This window comes from Protopterus annectens, chromosome 11.part0, assembly GCF_019279795.1.
Source record: "Protopterus annectens isolate FY-2018-M chromosome 11.part0, PAN1.0, whole genome shotgun sequence".
In the NCBI taxonomy this organism is placed as follows: domain Eukaryota; kingdom Metazoa; phylum Chordata; order Ceratodontiformes; family Protopteridae; genus Protopterus; species Protopterus annectens.
Window position 1 is genome coordinate 1,494,908,450 of NC_056745.1, and position 19,850 is coordinate 1,494,928,299.

Sequence of the window (19,850 nt, forward strand, 5' to 3'; positions counted from 1 at the left end):
CCACATTAAACAGAACCTGCTGGACTGATAGGTTCCTAACCCAGAGACTTTCAATACTCTGGAATAAACTCCCCATTCACATCAAGCAGAGCACCTCACTGGCCCTCTTCAAGAGAAATCTTGATGAGTGGATGGAAAATAGGAAATTCACCCCACAGATCACTTCAATTGCATTGCTAGATAGAGGCACACGGAACTAACATCCGGTAAGCCAGATGACTGGGAACACTATTGGACTAGGCTTACAGAGGCTCCAGGGCCGTTAGCCTAGTACTTATCTATGAACCTATGAAACCTATGAATATTTCTTTAAGATTTTTACCATTTTTATATATTATTAACATGATATTCAAGAATACCGGTAAGTGTTAGGAGCTGACCTAAATATCTCCCAGTACTTCACAATACTATCCTTAATCAGCTTGATATTATAATTGTAATCTAAGAATAAAGCTTTATTAAAATCCATCAACCTCATGGCATTAATATTGGGATACTCTTCTGTTGATACCAGATTAGACGGAATCCCAAAATCAATAATCAGGGGATATATAATATCCCATTATTGTATCACTTTGCCCTTAATACCAAGAATAAAACAAACAAAAAAATACCTAAACAATTGAGAGTTTTTAAATATCCTAATAATATCATTGTAACTGCTCAGCTATCATGCCACTGATTTAGTGTTATTACCCTGTTATGATAATGAGATCTGGTGCTATGAAAGTTCCCATTGTTTGGTTTTGGGGGTGTCACTGTGTGAAGGCAGGGACTTGTGTGATCATAATAGCAGCTTTGCCTGCACCACAGGAATTCTGACTGGTAGAGTGGTACTTCGGTGGTGGAGCTGCGGTAGTGTTGTCACCTCACAGTAAGACGTCCTGTTCGATTCTCAGCTAGAGCATCTTCTGTGTTTCTTTGTGGAGACATGTGTGAATGGGCGTACCTTCACTGAAGGTTGTGTGTCAGGGCCGGCAACTCGGCACATAAAAATCTACTACCAATAGTTAGCAGACCAGAGTTCCGCTGTGGCAACCCCTAACTGGGAAAAGCCAAAAGACACAACAACAACAAGGAGTTTAGCCATGCTTTTCTCTGATGTTGATGCTCAGCTCTGTCAGTTGAGCAACATGTCAGTAGGGAAGATGGATCTGTGACGGTTGCAAGAATACACCATCTGCAATTATCTGGTTAGAATTCCATAGGTTATCCAGGTGTGAGCAGTCTGCATGTAGTTGGTGTAGTGTTTGTGAGTTGTGAATGGTCCTGGGAACAACATTTGTGTGTGTACTTTCTGCATGAAGTGCTATGGCTAAACAATGTTAGTAATGCTACGTACAAGATTTTCACTCATTTTGTATCCCTCCCTATGAATCACACAGGACTTTAGTATGCTGTTCTACTGCATGCCAGCCCTACTTCAAGGGGCATCCCATACACAGGACTTTAGTATGCTGTTCTACTGCATGCCAGCCCTACTTCAAGGGGCATCCTGTTCATGAAACCTGACCTAAGCGTTTTACATAAAAATAGTAGAAAGCAGGAATTCCAGTTAGATGTGTATGATCTCTTAAATGTATTACTTAATGAAAAACAAGTTGGGTAGGTTGAGATTCTCCTTAAACAGGTGCTATGGTAAATACAGCTACTTAGCATTAAGAATGACAGACAGTGATAATGAACAGCAGTTACCCCAGCATTCATCGATACCTTCATGTCGCTAACAGTGTAATGTGCTGTTAGCTTGATGCTGTCTACTTTTGGGCAGACTGTATCTTGAGGTGCAGTAGGTTAATTTTGTGGAATATAACCTGCTTAGCCATCTTTGTGTCATGACACTTCTCTCTGTCTCTATCTGTAATCCTTGTGTTCCACATTGAAGCTAAGAAATGCAGGAACTGTGACATGAGTAAATACTAAAGATGCCTTATAGATAACCTCACCATCATGATTTTAATGACTTAGGGACTCAACACACACACACACACACACACACACACACACACACACACACACACACACACACACACACACACACACACACAGAGACACACACACATGCACACACGCACACACGCACACAGACACACACACACTCACACAGACACACACAGCCACACACAAGAACACACACACAATATATATATATATATATATATAGAGAGAGAGAGAGAGAAAGAGAGAGATTGCTTATAGATGCAAAGGAATATATTTATAGGAAGATAGCATAAACAAAAGTTAAATTCACAAGTTAAATTTTGAGATGGAAATATAGATTAGGGTTACGCCATTACAAACTGAGTAGTAATTTAATTTTAGGAATTTCTTTTTAAACACTTATAGAAAGAAGTGCAGTAACTCTGTTCTTGCTGTAAACAAAGCCCAGTATCAGCACTCCTGCAAACCCCCGTTCACTTTCGTTACTGGTAACGTGCTCACAAGTGGTTTCACTTGTACCTTGTATGTGTCTCATAGTTCCTCGACTTCTACATCTAACCTTATTCTTTTTTACTCTTTCTTATTTTACTGGCCCAGAGTCATTTGCTTCCATCTCTTACATCATAATCCTCTGAAGTAACAGACATGAAATTCTGTGGGAGCAGGTTTTTAGTCTTCAGGATCTCCCGCCAAATAGACGTGAGAAATAACAATGCTCAGCCAGCCTTAGCTCCTATCTAGGTTACTCTGAAAGTTTTACCCAGAATGTAATCAGGCTTTGTTATGAATGTTGTAGAAACCTAAAATGTATTAGTGACCTCCTCCTCATTGGTAAAGGATGTCATACTACATAAACTAATATACTTATGTTAATAGTTTACTTTTAGAGCTATAATTTAAATGTGAAAGGTGCCATTCCACCCTGAAAGCAACATCATTTAGGGATAAAATCTCTTTCTCTTAGTATTTTCCTAGGAATTACTCTAAACATGGGCATGGATGGGGTTAAGCTAATGGAGAGCATATTCTAAATTAGGAGCACTGTTCCTGCCTTGGCTAATGTGCTGAAGGAAAGCAAAAACTGCATAAATAACTATTATTCAGTGTGCTAGTATAGTAAAAAGTGTCAGTATGACCATGAAGTTGTTTATAAGTTGTACTCCAGTTAAATTCCACCATAAGAATCTGGTACACGTTTTCAGCCAAATGCTGGGCACAGGATGTCAAATCAAGATAACTCACTTACAGATGACATCAAACAATTAAAAGCTTCTTTCAATATATTGACTACAGTCATTCAGGCAATAGATGCTGACATTAAGTTAATAAAAAGCACATTCCTCAGTGTTAAGCTGAGCTGTAACATATGCAGTTGCTATCCCAAGATCAATGGTAAGACATCTCCCCTAACACAGATCATATCCATCACCTGAAGGTAAGCGCCAGGCAAATTTCCAAAGTAATGGCACAGCTGGATAATGCAACTGATGACCTGGAAAAGAGAGCCAGGTGCTATAATGTTAGACTGTTGGGACTGCCCAAGAAGGCATAGGGCACCGATCCCAGTGAGTTTATAGCAAGAAAAGTAAACAAGCTGTTAGGATGAGACAAAGAGCTGCTTATTGAAAGAGAACAGAATCGTAAAAGTGCATAATTTTGAATACCCAAGACAGTTTATTTTTAATTGTTTAAATTATGCAAAATGGGAAGCCATTTTAAACCAAGGCTATACAACTAGACAACAATCTATTCATGGCAGGTGTAGCTGTACACATGGTCCCAGACTACACTGCATTATTTCTGAAAAGGAAAGCCTTGGCCCCTTGCTTAAGATATTTTAGGGAGAATGGCTTTATACTCCCACTATGTTTTCCCACAATTCTGCATTCAGCTACATGGAATAAGACAAATTCTTTCTCACTGGTGGAAGAGGAAGAGACGTTTATAACATACAGTTTTGGTTCCTGGAAACCACTGCTCTCCAAAGTCACTAAAGATAAAGGCACCTTTAATTACACTTCTTGTCTGCTACTAAAACTACCTGTGACCATAAGGGCAGTAGTCTGAAAGCCACATGCTCTACACAAAAGCATTACAGCAAAGTGCTGGATGGAATTTCATGGAGTTATCTGACAGATTCATCCCTCTTAAAGCTATTCTACTAATGAAGTGCTCTCTGCTACAGAAGTGGATATTTTTGGGCATAAAATTGAAACTATGGAAGCCTCGTGGTGTAATGTCAAGGGTCTGAGACCCACTCAAGCCAGGAATGCTATCTCTCTCTCCTCATCAATGACTTACCAGTAGTAATATAGACTTTAGTTTTCCCACTGTTAGCAGGTATATCTGACATGGAACTCTAAGGTCCCAGAGGGAAATGCTTGTTACCGAATTAGCTGGTTTGGAGGAAAATGCTTGTTACTGGTTCATTATTAGCACTCTGTTTGGGATTGTTCATACACTTTTGTGCAATGGATTAGTTGCAATATTGACTGGAAAATTAAGGGTTTTACATTAATACAGTTGTGTTATACTAGGCATGTTTTGTTACTTTTGTTATATATGTCACATGCCTTTTGATTTTCATCTTATTAACTTTCTTGTTATTATTTGCGTTGGACAGGGCAGATGGGTTCAGCTAGTTTGCTACTTTTTTAGGCAATGCATGGCCTGTGACCTGGTTCACAGGTCTGCGGACAATAACCTACTTGACACTAATTTTACATACCTCAGCAATACCTCACCATGCTCTTTGACACTGGAAGACAGACAAATAGATAAGAAGGGGGATAGTCTTGTAACCAACACTTCTAGACAAAGTAATTCTTGTCGGGAGGGGGGTAAAACTGATTACACTCAATGCTGAAGAATCTCCACACTAGTGGAGTGCAAGGCATTTTTGAATTTTCTTAATAGGAATGCAGTCCAGGTCATTTTTCTTCAGTAAACCAAGTTTAAAAAGAGGGACAGGGTACTTAGATTTAAGAACTGGAATGGATGGGGGACATTCAATTTCCTACATCAGCTAAGCAGGGGTTATCACTTTAATTTAGACTCCCCTAAGGTGGAATAAAGGTGAACAAATAACAGATAGACATGGTAGATGTGGTATCATGCTAGCAACAACTCTTAAACACACCATCCTAATGGGGAATTTCTATGGCTCCAATAATAAAGAAAAATCAATTTATTACAATTTGTTTTTAGCCATTCACTCAATTAAAGTCCACATCAATTACCACATAGTTGAGTGACTGACTTTCTCATTGAGAAACATCCATATGGGAGATAGAGCCACCCAAATTCTCAGGTCCAGCTAACAAGCCTAATACAGGAATTAGATTTGGTAAGCAGATGGAGAGAGCTACACCTGCTGGACTCTTACATGGCACACCAAAAGGGAAGTGCCAGTAGCATTGATCTCTGGCTTATTTCTAATACCCCAATATCTAATGTGAGTGAGATAGATAACTGCCCTTCAGTTTGGTCCAATCATGGTAGTGTAATTCTGTCTTTGACCCTCAGTGGCCACCACAATTACAGCTGCATGTGGAAATTAAACCTCCTGTTATTAAAAGCCAAGGACTTCAAACAGAAAATCAGCCGCAGCATTGTACAGTACTGAGCTGGCCACCAGTGTAGTGAAGCTTCTACAGAGGTGCACTATGGGTAATTTGAAATCTTTATAAAAGATCTACTTACTCATCAGACTTTTGTAAATGCCAAGGATAAACAGAGAGAGTTAAAACAGCTGGAGTACGAAGTTACAAACCTTAATTGTAGTATAAGAAAACGGGTTACAAGAACACTGTAATGTGTAGTGAGCTCAGCAGCTTGAAACTGCAAGTTAGACATTTGTCTCGCACCAACATTTAAGAGAAATTGGACAGATAGTGCTATTTTTAGTGGGCTAATATTTTGATTTCCCCTATACTTATCTCAGAAAAACACAGGGAAAGCACTAGTGATATGTCTATTTTCACAATCTGAGTTAAAGATAATAGCCTTACACATCACCCCTAGATATAAATCATTTTATGACTTTAGAATATATACATTCTAATTCTACTACTAGGCAGGAAGAATCTTGAAATCCTACCTCTTTGTTCACAGAATTAAATCTTGACAAAGTCACAGATAAAGACAGACATAACACGTCTCCCAGTATCACAAAAGGAAATTATGAGTGTGACTGATGGTTTGTGCTCTGGGAAGGCTCTTGGATCAGATGGGTTATCCCTGGACTTTTATAAAAACTTCAAAAGTCAGTTACTCACCCCATTAAAAAAAACTTATTTGTGGATGGAGAAAAGATAGAGGCATTTTTGCAAGACACCATAGCAAAAAAGGACATAATGTTCCCCGAACTGCATAGGAATAAGACAGAATCTAGTAATAACAGCTCTGTTTTAATGTTATAATTACAACTAAACATTTACACAAAAAATGGTCAAAAGGCTAAGCCAAGTTCTTCCTATCTAATTTCATCCATACAACAGGGTCTTATGAAATACAGAACTGGTAGCCCATTCCTCGTGTCGCTTTGGCTTAATAAACAAGAGTGGTGACGGCAGGAAAATATTGTGGAGCTGTAATTTGGATTGACTTTAGGAATGCTTTGGATTCAATGAATTGGAAATTTTTGCAGTCATTTATTAAATACGCAAACTTTCCAGGAGATTTTATTAGAAAATGTCAAATTATATACGCCAAGCCAGTAGCCCACATCTCTACAAATGGTATTACATCCCCAGCACAGGAAATACACCATGGCATGCAGCAAAGCTTCTCACTATCTCCATTCTTCTTCTTCTTCTTAACAGGAGTATATAAAAAACAGTTTAATGCACACTGATCTCTTTGTGGTTTGCTAATCACTGTGTTGTATGGAGTACTGAACCCTAAATCTCATATGAGAGGGTTATGGGATACCTCCAGTACCTTGGATGTTTTAGGGGCCTCTGTCTAAAGTTACTAAAGATATATTAGTAGCACAGCCAAACAAAAACTGCTGGTGAATCACTTCTGAGCATCAGTATATAAGAAATGTAATAGCATATGACCCCTCCAAACTGGTTCAGGTGACCCTTTACCCATTACACATTTAAAAAAATTGTGAAATCTGCTGCTGGAAAAAAAGTGTATCTCCCACTCCTCACAAGAGTACAAATGATCAAAATGTTTATACTGTCTAAAATTCTATTTCTGAAAAGAGACCTCCCTCTTGCGTTGTTGGATTAAACATCTAGACAAGTTTCAAAAACTGATTACAGATTTTGTGAGGGGTGGTTCTTACCCACAGGTGAGTAGTCAGAAATGATATCTCCCAATAAGCCAGGGAGGGGGTGAGTCTTCCAAACCTTAACCAATATAATAAATCAATAGCTAAATTGAATTTTAGGGCAAGGCTCCAGCTCAGATAGACATGTCTGCATATTGTGGTAGATATACATAGAATTGCTCTGTCTGTGTAACCCCCTCCCATCCTCCCTCCCCCTGTTTTACAAAGTATGAAACCCAGGAGGTTGTGAGACTTGGGTGGAAAATAAAATACTTTTCAACTGACCCTTGGCAGGTAGGGGGTACTTTTGCAAAAGAATCTCAATTGGAATTTATTTCAAAATTGTTTGGAAAGTCACAACAATGGATGAACTGGATTACACTAGATCTTTTATTTTTGTGGCATTTGGAATCTTGAAGACAATAGACTCCTTGACTTTTCCAAGATTCAAGATAAGATACAGGGTAGATTGGCATGGTGGCATTACTTCCAAATTCAATATACCATTGGATGGGAAAAGGCACCATCTCTGATAGTGAAGGACTCCTTTTTACTGTTGTTTAAAAAACACAAGCTCAAGCTAGATGGTGCACTGGATAGGTTAAAAGTGAATTTATTTTATAAAGATTGGGGATACGATCAGATACAAGTGTCTGTAAAAATATGAGGTAATGGAGATATGTTTTAGGGTTTGCTGCATCATTACAGCAGTTAACCAAATGATACTTCTGAACTCCACCAATCTCCCTAACTACACCAATTTACCTTCTTTAATCTACTTCATAACTGACAGCATCTCCCTTTATGGTTGTTCTCCAGAAAATGGTCTTCTTCATGTGATTGCTATCATTGCAGTAGTCAGGCCGCAAATTATCACCACGTGATACGGGATTGTCCACTGGTTATCTCCAAATGGCAAATGTTCATTAATACTACCATATGGAATCAGCTGCTCATGTTCATTAATGCTACCATATGGAGTCAGGTGCTCATGTTCATTAGTACTACCATATGGAGTCAGGTACTCATGTTCATTAATACTACCATATGGGAGTCAGGTGCTCATGTTCATTAGTACTACCATATGGAGTCAGCTGCTCATGTTCATTAGTACTACCATATGGAGTCAGGTACTCATGTTCATTAATACTACTATATGGGAGTCAGGTGCTCATGTTCATTAATATTACTATATGGAGTCAGGTGCTCATTTTCATTAATACTACCATAAGGGCATCAGGTGCTCTTGTTCATTAATACCACATTATGGAGTCATGTGCTCATGTTTATTAATACTATCATATGAGAGTAAGGTGCTCATGTTCATTAATACAACTATATGGGAGTCAGGTGCTCATGTTCATTAGTACTACCATATGGAGTCAGGTGCTCATATTCATTAGTACTACCATATGGATTCAGGTGTGCATGTTCATTAATACTACTATATGGGAGTCAGGTACTCATGTTCATTAGTATTATCATATGGAATCAGGTACTCATGTTCATTAATACTACCATATGGGAGTCAGGTGCTCATGTTTATTAATGCTAACATATGGGGTCAAGTGCTTATATCCATTAGTACTATCATATGGAGTCAGCTGCTCATGTTCATTACTACTACCATATGGAGTCAGGTGCTCAGGTTCATTAGTATTACCATATGGAGTCAGATACTCATTTTCATTAATACTACCATAGGGAGTCAGGTACTCATGTTCATTAATTCTACCATATGGGAGTCAGGTACTCATGTTCATTAATACTACCATAGGGAGTCAGGTACTCATGTTCATTAGTACTACCATATGGGAGGCAGGTGCTCATGTTCATAATACTACCATATGAGAGGCAGCTGCTCATGTTCATTAGTACTACCATATGGAGTCAGGTACTCATGTTCATTAATACTACCATATGGAGTCAGGTGCTAATGTTAATTAGTACTACCATATGGGAGTCAGGTGCTCATGTTCATTAGTGCTACCATATGGAGTCAGGTACTCATGTTCATTAATACTACCATATGGGAGTCAGCTGCTCATGTTTATTAGTACTACCATATGGAATCAGGTACTCATGTTCATTAATACTACCATATGGAGTCAGGTGCTCATGTTCATAATACTACCATACTGGAGTCAGGTGTTCATGTTCATTAATTCTACCATATGGAGTTAGGTGCTCAAGTTCATTAATTCTACCATATGGGAGTCAGGTGCTCATGTTCATTACTACTACCATATGGAGTCAGGTGCTCATGTTCATTAATACTACCATATCAAGTCAGCTGCTCATGTTCATTAATATTACCATATGGAGTCAGGTACTCATGTTCATTAATACTACCATATGGGAGTCAGGTGTTCATGTTCAGTAATACTACCATATGGGAGTCAGGTGCTCATGTTCATTAATACTACCATATGGAGTCAGGTGCTCATGTTCATTAATATTACCATATGGAGTCTTGTGCTCATTTTCATTAATACTACCATGTGGGAGTCAGGTGCTCATGTTCATTAATACTACCATATGGAGTAATGTGCTCATAGGTTCATAGGTTCATAGGTTCATACTAGGCTATCTGCCCTGGGGCAATTATAAGCCTAGCCCGATTCTGTATGGCTTACGCCACCCCTTGATTTGAGTATACTGTGCCCTTTTTAAGGTTTAGTTTACTGTGCCTCTGTCTAATAGTGACATGGGAGTAATCCTTGGGACAAACCTACAATCCCCCATCCACTTATCGAGATTCTTCTTGAAGAGATTCAGTGAGGTGCTCTGCCTCACATGAACTGGAATTCTATTCCAGAGCGAAGGGAGCCTCTGGGTTATGAACCTGTCCCTCCAGCAAGTTCTATTTATTTCTGTGCTGAGGTTCAAGTCCCTCGAGCGTGTGGCTCTAAGGGATTTAGATTTACTGAGGTGGAGCATGTCCATTAATTCTGGATTTGACATAGCTTAGTATGTCAGGCATAGATCGCCTTGAAGTAGGCGGTATGCAACTGAGTAGAGCTGGAGTTTTTTTAACTGAGCAGCATATGGCATCTGTTTGAGACCCTTGATCCTCTTGATGAGATACTTTTAGGGTTTTTCTAATTGCTGCAGGTGTCGGGTAAGGTACATCCCAAAAGGGGCATTGTATTCTATGATGGGCCTGATGAGGGATGAATAAAGGGGCACGATTACCTCTCTTGATCTAGATGTGAAACCCTTCGTGATGAGGTGGGCTATGTAGAAGGTCTTTCTAACCACTTTGGCAATGTGGTTTTCAAAGGAGAGATTGCTATCAACTTGGGTCCCCAGGTCCCTAATAACTTTCTCTGTACTTAATGGGTTTCTGCCTATGTGGTAATTTGTGGGCACATTGTTTTTGCCAAAGGGTATGACTATACATTTTTTGGCATTTAGCTTTAAACCATGGCACTGGCACCAGTTATCTGTCTCTGTGAGACCTTTTTGAAGGATGTTTGTGTCAGCTGGAGAGTTGATTATGGCATCCAGTTTGCAGTCGTCTGCGAACTTGGTGAGCCATAGTCCTCCCACGTTTGCCTGTACCTCGGAAAAGTATATACCGAACAAGAGTGGTCCCAGGACAGAACCCTGTGGGACGCCACTTGTGATTGGTTTCGAGTCTGACATGGCTCCAGCAACTCTCACTCTGTGGGTTCTGTCTTTGAGCCAGTTTGTGACCCATCTTGTGACATAGGGGTTTATATTTAAGCTGGATAGCTTATCTATGATGCCCGAGTGGGGTATTGTGTCAAATGCCTTTGCAAAGTCCAGATAGGCTGTGTGGACTACCTTCCCTTCATCTATGGCTTTGGTGACTGTTTCAAAGAAGTCAACCAGGTTCAAAAGGCAGGATCTGCCCTTGACAAAGCCGAACTGGGTAGGATCTAGTGTCTGTAGGTCCCCAATGTCTTTGTTTATGAGCTCCATGATGATCCTCTCCATGGCCTTGCAGACTAAGCTAGTCAGGCTTATGGGGCGATAGTTTCCAGGGTCCATAGAGGCTCCGCCTTTGTGGAGTGGGACCACTGTTGCTGTACGCCATTCTGTGGGCACATATCCTGTAGTGAGGCTGAGATTGTATAGCTGTTTTATTTGAGGGATTAGTTCCTCTTGTAGTTCATGTAGGATGCAACCTGGGACGCCATCTGGTCCTATGGAAGCAGTGTTTTATGCTTTGGAGAGGGCAGCCTTCACCTGAGCATCTGAGATGTTTGGGAGGCAGCCCTCTGCTGGGATAGATACTTGCTCTTTTGGGGGGAGGGGGTGTAGAAGTTTGCACTGAACCTGTCTGCCAGGATATTGGCGATGTCTGTGGGTTCAGTGTATTTTTTGTCGTTTAGAATCAACTCAGAACAAGTCTGGGAGTTGCATCCCAGGTTTCTAACATAACTGAAAAAAGCCTTATGATTGTCTTTGGTGTCCTGTGCAATTTTTCTCTCGAAGCTGGCCTTGGAGGATTTTATGAGGGATCATAATTTTTTGCTAGTACTGATCAGAGATGCCTTCCCTATTAGGGATTTTGCTCTATCATGTAATAGCTTCCTCCTTCTGTTGTACAGTTTATTTATGGCAGGGATCCACCAGACTGGATGCCTGCCTTTGGATGATTGGGTCTTGGTTTTGTTTGGGATAGCATGATCCATGCATTCCTGGAGATGTCCGTAGAATGCATTTATATAGGATTCTGCAGTTTGGGCTGTAGTTTCCACTGGCCCTGGGGCCTTGAAGGATTCCACTTCGGTTTTGAGAAGTGAGAAGTTCGCTTTTGAGAAGTTTTTCACTGTGGTTTTCTGGGCTGGGGTGGGGTCGGGATGTGGACATCCAGTGAAATTAATTTATGGTCTGATCTTACCAATGAGGGATATACTTCTGGTGTGGAGCATAGAGTCCCCATGTTGGTAATGATCAGGTCTAGTATGTTGTCCCCTCTTGTGGGAGTGGTGACTAGTTGTTCCATAGCATTTGAGTTTATAATTTCCAGGAATCTTTGGGCTAAGGTGCTGGGGCTTGAGTAGTGCTTCCAGTCAATGTTTGGGTAGTTGAAGTCGCCCAGTATAATGGTGTTCAGAGAGATCTTCATGTTCTCCAATGTTTTCAGGAAAGCCGAATGGGATTCCTGACTTTGAGAGGGTGGTCTGTAGGATGCTATAAACTGAAAAGCAGTCTTGCCCACTGTTAGTTGCACATGGATGGTTTCCGATGCCGTGCAATGCCACTATCCTGGAGGTGTGGATATCCTTGATAAATATGGAAACTCCCCTCCTTTTGTGGTTCGGTCCGGGTTTTGGGGCCGAAAAGCATGATATGAGGTATAGCCTGGTAGTGCTGGGGTGCCCTCTGGAGCCTTGAACCAGGTTTCTGTTACTGCACAGATTCTCCATACTGAGGAGAGCTTAGAGTGCGTGCATCTTGAGGTTAAGACTTCTGGCATTTAGCAGCATTACCCTTAGTTTCTTGTTCCTTGTGCTGTCTATGGGGTGGGTTTGACTTTTGAGCCTTGCCTAAAAAGGCACTATGGGGTGGCAAGAGCCTTTGCCAATATCCAAAAGCCCAGTGGTGACAGGTGCAAGCTGTCCCTAGCGAAGCAACGTGGCTTGTCGAGCATGTCATCCCAGGCTGACAGACACTGGATCCCCTTTGAATGACACCAAAATTTTAGCCAATTGTTAAAATCGATCATTTTGTCTTTGTACTGTGGCATCATTCTAGGTGAGGGTAAGATGCTGCTCAAGGTCAGGGTCATACCAGCCTGGGCTACATGATCAGAGAGCTCCTCTATGTCTCTTTTCATGTAGTCCAGGGAGGTACATCTCAGGTCATTCACACCAGCATGTACAATGACTGAGTCATATTTGTATTTGCTTTGGAGTGACCTGAGTGCTTGCGTTATGTGTCGGATCCTAGCACCCGACAGGCAGCTCACTGTGACCTTCTCTTTATTCAGCCTGGTGAGCGGGACGTCAGTGTGTCTGACAACAGAGTCACCTATAACAAGAGTATCAGGTGTGTTATTCAACCTTAAGGGCTGTGGCTGCTTGGCACACTGACTTTGTGGGTTATATGTTGTGTGTGTTTTGTTTTGAGGTAGCTCATTAATACTATCATACAGGAGTCAGGTGCTCTTGTTCATTAATAATACTATATGGGAGTCAGGTGCTCATGTTCATTAATACTACCATATGGATTTAGGTGCTCATGTTCATTAATACTACTATATGGGAGTCAGGTGCTCATGTTCATTAATACTACTACATGGGAGTCAGGTGCTCATATTCATTAATACTACTATATGGAATCAGGTGTGTGTCTATATTAGAAGAATGAAAAGACTAAACATCGAATGGCCTAAAGGCCAAAAATGCCGGTCCTCAAACTCGCTATTGTGAGGGGCTGCGCCCCCACCCTGCTAATTATATATACCAACTGCAAGATCACACTGCAGTGAGGAAAGGGCAAATATTCCGATCTTCGCTGTCCTGCGATCTCACAAAAAGTACTTCAAGGTCCGGCATTTTTGGCCTTTATGCCGTTCAATGTTTAGTCTTTTAGTTCTTCTAATGTAGACCCGTCAGGTGCTCATGTTCATTAATACTAGCATATGGAGTCAGGTGCTCATGTTCATTAATATTACCATATGGAGTCAGGTGCTCATTTTTTTAATACTACCATACGGGATTCAGGTGCTCATGATCATTAATACTACCCCATGGGAGTCAGGTGCTCATGTTCATAATACTACCATATGGGAGTCAGGTGCTCATGTTCATTAATACTACCATATGGAGTCAGGTGCATATGTTCATTAATATCACCATACTGAGTCAGGTACTCATGTTCATAATGCTACCATATGGGAGTCAGGTGCTCATGTTCATTAAATTAATGACATTAATACTACCATATGGTTGTTAGGTGCTCATGTTCATTAATACTACCACATGGGTGTTAGGTGCTCATGTTCATTAATACTACTATATGGGAGTCAGGTGCTCATGTTCATTAATACTACCATATGGGAGTCAGGTGCTCATATTCATTAAATTAATACTACCATATGGGTGTTAGGTGCTCATGTTCAATACTACCACATGGGTGTTAGGTGCTCATGTTCATTAATACTACTATATGGGAGTCAGGTGTTTATGTTCATTAATACTACCATATGGGAGTCAGGTGATCATGTTCATTAATACTACTACGTGGGAATCAGGTGTTCATGCTCATTAATACTACCACATGGGAATCAGGTGCTCATGTTCACTAATACTACCACATGGAAATCAGGTGCTCATGTTCATCAACACTACCATACAGGAGTCAGGTGCTCATGTTCATTAATACTGCCACGTGGGAAGCAGGTGCTCATGTTCATTAATACTACCACATGAGAAGAAGGTGCTCATGTTCATTAATACTACCATATGGGAGTCAGGTGCTCATGTTTATTAAATTAATGACATTAATACTACCATATGGGTGTTAGTTGCTCATGTTCATTAATACTACCACATGGGTGTTAGGTGCTCATGTTCATTAATACTACTATATGGGAGTCAGGTGCTCATGTTCATTAATACTACCACATGGAAATCAGGTGCCCATGTTCATTAACACTACCATACAGAAGTCAGGTGCTCATGTTCATTAATACTACCACGTGGGAAGCAGGTGCTCATGTTCATTAATACTAACACATGGGAAGAAGGTGCTCATGTTCATTAATACTATCATATGGGAGTCAGGTGCTCATGTTAATTAAATTAATGACATTAATACTACCATATGGGTGTTAGGTGCTCATGTTCATTAATACTACCACATGGGTGTTAGGTGCTCATGTTCATTAATACTACTATATGGGAGTCAGGTGCTTATGTTCATTAATACTATCATATGGGAGTCAGGTGCTCATGTTCATTAATACTACCATGTGGGAATCAGGTGTTCATGTTCATTAATACTACCACATGGGAATAAGATGCTCATGTTCATTAATACTACCACGTGAGAAGCAGATGCACATGTTGATTAGTACTACCACATGGGAAGAAGGTGCTCATGTTCATTAATACTACCATATGGGAGTCAGGTGCACTATGACCTGATGCCACCCGATCTGATTGTTTGGATTCTTTGGATTAATGATCAAGATGGCTTATACAAGGTCTCACTGTTAAAATGGATTTTCTATTAAAGAGATGTTATTCCATTCCATATCCTCTACCTGATTTATTATATTTTTTGTCTTCAGGTATGCTATGGCATTGTCTAAGTTATCATAAATTTTAATGTCATCTGAGAGAAATATCTTAAGCCTGGCTGGGAAAAGTAAATGAAGCTTGATCTGCTTTTTTCTTTAGTTCTTCAATCAAAGGAAGAAAGTTTTTCTCTTTTAGCCATCACAGTAGTGGAATGAACATTGTCAAACCTTATTCTTCTGTCTCTCAACTTATTGTGAGATTTTACCCAGGCAGTTTTTAAAATTAGTTCCTTGTCCTGTGAAGAAAAGAAGTTACAATGGTAGATCTCAGCGGTAGATTATTTTTATTTGCAGTAGAAGTAGTCAAGGATCTGTGAGCTTTTTCGATTCTATAGGACATTGCTTCTGGTAAATCAAGAGCTTTAGGAAGCCAAGATGTTAAGGAAGAGGTCATATTTCCATTCTCTATTTTCTCTGCTCAGCCAAAGATATGGATGTTGTTCTTCTGAGATCTGTTTTCTAGCTCATCTATTTTCTCCAAAAGCAAAGTGTTTTGTCTCAGAAAGAAATCTGTATTGTTTTCTTCCTCTGCTAATCTCCCTTCTGTGTCATTTAGTGACACTTCTATTCCTGATATTTGAACTTTCTGTTGATTGTTTCGTCAAAAATTCCAAATACAATAACTTAGAAATATAATTTCCTGTCAGAAAGTAAATAAAATAGCAGAGCTCAGAAAAAACTGCTGCTAGCCTGTCAGCATTCTGGCCTGAGGGGAGGCAAACATTTGACAACATTAATAGAACAATGATGATCCAGGGGGAAGCAGAATGTAAGAAAATACCCCTGTTGTTGGTGGGTCTTGATGAAGAGAAAGCATTAAACAGAGTAAGCAGGGATTTAATGAGCAGGTCATTGGAAGCAGTTGCATTCCCTGATAAAATTATAAGGCTGATTAGGAGGATGACAGGTGAAAATTAAAGTGGGTGGGTTCCTCTCCAATCATTCTGCTTGAGCAGAGGAACAAGGCAGGGCTGTCCTCTTTCCTCTTTGTCATTAGCATTATATTTAGAAAATAAGGGACTCAGAAATTCAAAGATATAATTACAATGGTAGTCAAGGAGAGCTGGATTGATTTGCAGATGATATTATTTTATACCTGATAAAACCAGAAAAGGATATTTCAGTGCTGTGAAACATTTTGAGACAGTTTCAAGTATTTTTGGGATACAAAATTAAACTATGTACCCACACACAAATTGGTTCAGCAATACCCACATTTAGGAGGGCATGATAAAATGATGTACCTAGGAGTATGGATTAGAAATAACTCTGTTATGGCAGCTAAGGATATTTGGGAAGAAACTAAACAAAAGGTAATATGAAAATTGAAAAATCGGAAGCTCTGTTTTATAGATATTGATAGCAAGATACAATAAATGAAAATGTTTTTAGTCCCTTTAGTTTTATACACAGGCAGACATATTTTTATCAACCAGAAGACAAATTGTGGATAGGAATTAATAAAGAGATTAAGGTAAAAAGATTAAGGATTGTATCTGGGAGGGGAAGATGGCAAGAGTCAAGTGGGATATGCTGATCCTTCTAAGAGAACAACATAGTTTGGGATTACCTGATTTGAAAGGGTATTTCAGAGCTATACAGTTAAGGCTCCTATACATAGCACAAGCAGAAAATTATAATTCAAAGTGGAAAGGGATGATGAAACTTGGGGGAATTCCAAGAAACAAAGAGAGACTTACAGAGAATAAAATGAACCAAACAGAATATTATATTCATAAAGCAGCAGAAAGTATTCTAAGAACTAAGCCAACATGAGAATGGAGAAAGGAGATTCTGCTGATAGGAATGGCTGCAATTGGAGATACAGACAATAGGTAAGAGGGGGCTGGTATTTACTAGAGAAAACTGGCAAAGGATCCAAGGTATTGGGAGCAAATAACTAGAGAGGGAACGGTCATAGAGTGTGAACAGGCCAAAAATGTAATTGGACTGCACACTAGAGATTTCCTTCCCTTTCAAGGATTGATGTCAGACTATAGGCAAAGAGAAAGGAACAGGGCGATCCTAACCAAAAGACCAGCAGTGGTAGAGTTTGTGGTAGAATCTAGAATAGAAGCAATGTTAAAAAAGGATAATTAGTGCAAAAATATTGCATCCTAATCAATCAGAGACAGTTAAAAATGATTGGGAAGAGAGATTGGATAAGCAATTCACAAAGAAACAATTGGAGGATATATGTATGACTCTGAAATATGCAACAAAGGCTACAAGATTTAGGATCTTTGCTTGGAAGTGTTTACATAGGTATTTTTATACCCCGGGTAGACTCCAAAGAATTTCTCCTCCAGTAGATAGCAAATGTTGGACGTCTGATGGGGAAGAAAGAGCTAATTGGGAATATATTTTTGGGGAGTGTGATGAGTTGTCAGATTTAAAAAAATCCCTGCAAACTACTCCATCAGAAATAGTGGAAAAGCAAATGGATATAATTAAGGGAATTATTTTTTGATCAATGATGTAGAATCAGAATTGCCTAGACATAGTAAGGCCTTGCTGAGTCTAATTATAATGGCGGCCAAAAAATAAATTACTAGAAAATGGAAATCAAAGTCTAAAACATTACTAGAAGTAGTGAATACAGTAACAGAGATAAAACAACTGGAAATGGGATCTTTACAAAAGGATAGGAGCAAATTACATAGAAAAAATGGGAATTGTGGGAACAGTACATGCAGAATAATGTTTTGAAGGAGGAATGAGGTTTAAAAGAAGGCCGGATTTGAATGAGCTATGTAATGCTTGACTGACAATGACTGGATAGATTATGTTTGTAACTAAAGATATGTCAAAATGGTTTGTTTTCATCTATATAAATGTATGATTGCCTGATAATTTAATAAAGAAGTTTCTTGTTTAAAAAAATGGAAATTTTTGGAACAATTCATTCAGAAAATGGTTTGTAGGAGTAATCTCATTTAAGATAGTCACTGAAAATTTATATAATGCTGCTTAGATTATATGTCATATAACAATATATGTGATGCAAAGTACCTGCAAATGTAAACTTATTTATATGGTTTGATTGCTTTCATATAAATATGAGTTTGCCTATGTCACAAGTGATAGATAATTCAATAAAGGTGTTTAAAAATATACATAGATTGGGACACACAGAGGAATAAAATAAAAGGAAATAGAAATAGACAGGGTGTATCAAGAAAAGTATAAACTCTATATGTTGAAGTTCTTTGGCTAGTGCTTACTAGACAAATACTAGCTCTAACTGTAAATCAGTAATTGGTACTCATAGATGGTTCCACATAAAGAACACAACATCACCTTCTAGCAACTCCTAGGATCGCCCTCTGCATAGCATGGATATAAACAATGCTTTTCCTCAGCTCTTAATGTTCATGATATTGCCTCCCTTTTGCTGGAGGCAGCAGGTGTAAAAGCAGTTCTTTTACTCATCATAACAACCATTGAAAGATTGTCAGTACACATACAAATCTGCTTTCTTTGAACCCTGAATCTACACTGGTATCTCACTGGCATGCATGTTATTAAGTAATTCAGCTGTTTCAGCCATTACAGCTCAAAATAAATACAGTTCATGGTGTTTCATTTTTTGTTATATTAACAATAGGAGGCATGAAGTTTGGAAAGTCAATAGCCTTTAAAAGACACTTCCTTTTCTTTGATGTTCAGAAAGACGAAGCCGCTCATTCTTAAGTCATGAGATAAAGATACTAACTGCAGATGAACAAGAGAGGAGAAGCAAACAAATTACATTTTAACTTGGCATTACCCATGGCTTCACAATTCCTTCCTTTTTAGCCTAGCACTATACAGTAAGGCAGAAGAAAGGAAGAATCACTAGGGTGATATGGTTATTAGGTAGTTTGAGAAGGGAAGCACATATGTACCAATTCATTAATTAACGAAATACTAAGAGGAGTTTAGCGAGTAAAAGCACTGAATGATTTAGTGTCAAGCTGGAAGGCAATTGTGGTGATTGGATTCTCTAAGGTGTTTAAGTAAGGCTTCTCTTGAAAGGGGTAAAGCAGGAAGATTTCGTATTTCTGAAGGGATGGAGCCGCAATCAGTGGGTGCAGTTTTACCAATGTTTATTTCAGCTGTGGAGAGTGTGAGAAGAGATCCCTGCATGGATATAGTTTTAGGAGGCTGATCTCTGAGACTGTATTTCCGTGGTAATTGTTTTAATTTGTGGAAAAGAAAGAAGAAGGTGTTCACTAGGAGAAGCTTATATAAAATTAAGAGAGAGAGAGAGATAAAGGTGGAGGTTTAGAGACTATTAATTCAACAGTGCAAGTGAAAATGAGTTTTGGTGTCAGCAAATAATAAAGTAGCAGACGCTAACATTTG